The sequence below is a fragment of the Myotis lucifugus genome, unplaced genomic scaffold, assembly GCF_000147115.1.
Source record: "Myotis lucifugus unplaced genomic scaffold, Myoluc2.0 scaffold_136, whole genome shotgun sequence".
Classification (NCBI taxonomy): Eukaryota; Metazoa; Chordata; class Mammalia; order Chiroptera; family Vespertilionidae; genus Myotis; species Myotis lucifugus.
Genome location: NW_005871184.1, coordinates 58,307 through 61,965, shown reverse-complemented (window position 1 = coordinate 61,965; position 3,659 = coordinate 58,307). Strand labels below are relative to the sequence as shown.

At 36.0% G+C, this 3,659-nt stretch overlaps 1 pseudogene; it reads right to left on the bottom strand.

Annotated features, from left to right (window-relative positions):
- Positions 1 to 560: 560 nt before the first annotated feature.
- Positions 561 to 709, bottom strand: LOC111827142 (annotated as a pseudogene).
- Positions 710 to 3,659: the final 2,950 nt, after the last annotated feature.

Here is a 3,659-nt window from a genome sequence, read left to right as displayed (position 1 = left end):
GCTTACTTACTCTCTTTGTGCCTCAGTTTCCTCATCAGTTAAAAAAGGCAAGGAGAACAAGAAGAGGATTATGATACCTAATGATATTTCATAATTTTGCTGTGAGAATTAAACAAAATAATGGATGTCAAGTACCTAGCACGTTGTCTGGCATATAGCATGCATTCAAAAAATACTATTATTTGTCTAAGTACTGCTTCTCCATTTTTCCATATGTTGTACAAATATTTTTATTTAAGAACTAAAGAATTATTACAGAGATTATGGGACTTATATTAGATCAGTGGTTCTGAACCAGGGATTGTCCTCTGGGGGACATTTGGCAATATCAGGAGATATTTTTGGTTGTCACTATTGGGGAGTTCTGCTAGCATCTAAGGGTTGGGGCCATTGACGCTGCTAAACACCCTAAAATGCATAGGGCAACCACCACAAAAAGAGTTAATCAGCCCAAAATGTTAGTAGTGCCAAGGTTAAGAAACTATATTAGAAATCATTGGAATTGAGTTGCATAACAAAAAGAATGTTTTTATTTATATTCTATTTATTAGATAGATATATATAATGTATAAATCAAATTCTAAGACACACTTATGTAGCCCTGAGATAAAGTGAGAGGAGGGTGGGACAGGTAAATTTTTTTTTCAATTAGCAATAATCTTGCCTCTGATAAACCTCATTGGCTATGATACTGACACTGTGCACAGCTGGAACAGGTAATTAAAAGATAATCTTTTGTTGGGTTTTCTTTTTCCTTGATTCTTTCCTTCTTTCTTTTTTTCCTTCCTGCTTTTCTTTCTTTTTCTCTCTTTTTCTTTCTTTCTTATTTTATTAAAGAATAAGGATGTTCTTTTTAATATGTTTTCTAAAGAGTCAGAATTCAACCCTAGTGTCCTACTCCCACATCTAATTATGAATATTTTTAAAGTTCCCCCATTATAATGCTCTTTTCTCCTCCACAGCTGGCTATGGAAATTCTGTCAAATGAAGGTTTCCAGCATATGTCTATAGAGAGCCTCAGATGAGTATGTGCAATCAGTTTAATACGTTTTTTCATCATATATTTTCTCAATCAATAGAGATAAAAAATATTCCTATAATCTGTGGTATGAGTGTCTCCTTGAAATTTTGAATATGATCCTGGAGAAGGCTAGGAATCTTTTTCAATACGTTAAATGTAATTAAATTATTGTCTTTCTTAGATTCCTTTATGGCCTCCTGCCATATCCCACCACCATCCTCAAAACGCCAAATAATTTGAAATCTTGCAGTGGAAAAATCTTTGGGTAACTTCCTTTCAATGTGACCTATTTAGCATAGCTGAGAGACAACCCTCATTCTCCTGTGCTTAATTCTGAATCGTCTCCTCACCCCCGCCCCAAATGACTCATCTATAAATCTTAGCATAGTGTCCTACCTGGTCTAAGTGGACAATTTGCTACCTCATTTGGTGCATTAATCTGCCATGGCAGTGAGACCCTTTAGCCAAACAATTACAAGCAACACTAATGACCAGGAATCTGAGAATGAGTAGCTAGCAAAGGCCACCCTACTTCCTGAGCACATGATTGTATGAACTGATATACACGGAGACTTTGGTTTTATTACCTGAAGGAGAAAGAGAAGGAGGAGGAGATGGTTACATGAGAATACACAATTATAAGCTTAAATAATAGGGCTTGTTAATTCAACTAACAAGAAGTTTAGAGGCAGAGCAATTCCAGTATTGGAGTAGTAGCTCAAAGGCGTTATTAAGGACACATGGTTTCTTCCATCTTTTCTACCAGTCTCAGCTAGTTGGCCCTTGATGTCAAATTTTTTCCTTCATGGTTCAAGACCACAACATCACGGTCACATCCGAAGGCAAAAGAAAAAGACAGTTTCTTCTTGCCCATCTTTTATTACTAAGAGGATAATATTTCCCAGAAGTCTCTCCCTGGGAACTTCCCCAGAAGTTTCTCTCAGGGACCACTGACAAGGATAGATCACATGGCCATGTTCAAGCTACAAGGAGGCAGGGACAATACACACTGGAATTTTTCATCTCTACAGTGAAAAATAGGCACTTCCAGCAAAGAATGAGGTACCGACCCCAGTGAGAGACAGGAGTAGGGAAAACAGTGAGTGCTTCCCACCCTGACCCTGGAACCAGGAATGGCCCCCTAAGATAGGCTGTAAGTGCAAGCTGATGGGCATATATAGACTTTAAAATCACATCTACTCTTGCTCTCATACCTACATTAGTTCCAATTTCTCTCCCAAACCCATTGCTACCTTTCAATTCGATGATTCCCTAAGATCCTTATGGAGTGAATTCTCTTTGTGTGTTTTTTTTTTCAAGGCAAATCAGTGTACAAAAAGAGAAAACACTAATAAGCAAATATTAAAAAATGTAAGTGATACCACTTGAGATACTATCAATGCTAATAGTTTGGTGTATATTTCTTTAAACATTCTTATATCAACATATACACATACATTTTTACCAGGTATTTTTCTTACAGCATTTTCCTCCATTGCAACACATATAAGAACACAAAACAAATTACTGTGCTTAACTGTAAACGTTGAACATGAAAAGCAAATGGAACTATTTATAAAGTAGCCAATGCCAACTGATAAACAAAGATAATAGGAAAAAGAAATAGCTTGGAATAGTGTCAATTCGAAGTTAATTCGTCACATTTATATATCAGTAAATGTGAAGCTACATAGTATTTGGCTGAAATGGGATGTTTGGTGAAATTAATTTCCAGCCCAACATTTGAAATAAGAACACCATTAGCTTTCCATGCATATCCAGGTCTGCTTTGACTATTACAGGCATAAATCATTTCTTCTATACCCTGTTGTGAATAAAGCTGTAGTGATAAAAGAATTTAGTGTGTAAAATGTTCCAGTTCACAAAAATATTCACATAAATAGCAACTTCATCTTTCAGAGCTTTCTTTGAGCTTGTATCACTAGTAACATGTTCATTTTCTTCTACAAAGTCATTTCTTGAATAGCAAATATAATAATTTTAAATTAATTAGCATCCCAGAAACATTTTCCTTGCACTTATGGGAAATATTTGCCCACATCTCACACATCACAGGCATCCTTAATAGAGTAATTTTGACCAGCCATCATGACGCTGACCTTTTGATGCAGCTGTTTGGCCACGAAGATGTGTTGATGCTGCTTAAATTCCAGTTCTGCCATTTACTAGATGTTTTCTTGTGAGATACAACTTAACCCTTATAGTTTCCACTTCCTCACTTGTAGAATGGAAATAATAAAATACCTGCCTCACAGGCTTGTGGCAAGGATTAAATAAAACATTAAGTGCTTGTGTAATGCCTGGGGTATAGTTGCTCACTAAATAGTAGCAATGACAAAATTAGTGATGGTGGTATTGATGATGGTGATGTGAAGATGCGGCAAGAGCATGTGCTAAGTAGGACTAAGATAATGCACTCCCTTATCCGAGGGTCTAATACATGGGTTCCTAGGTAAAAATATGTTCAATAACCTTAATTTTGAACTTCCAGAATTAAGTTAAGGAAATTAAATTTACATAAACTGCAGCATCAAAGGAACTTAGAAATAAGAGTACAATCAGGTACTCAATAGTGACACTTATTGATCAAATATGATGCCACAGACCAGGTGTACTT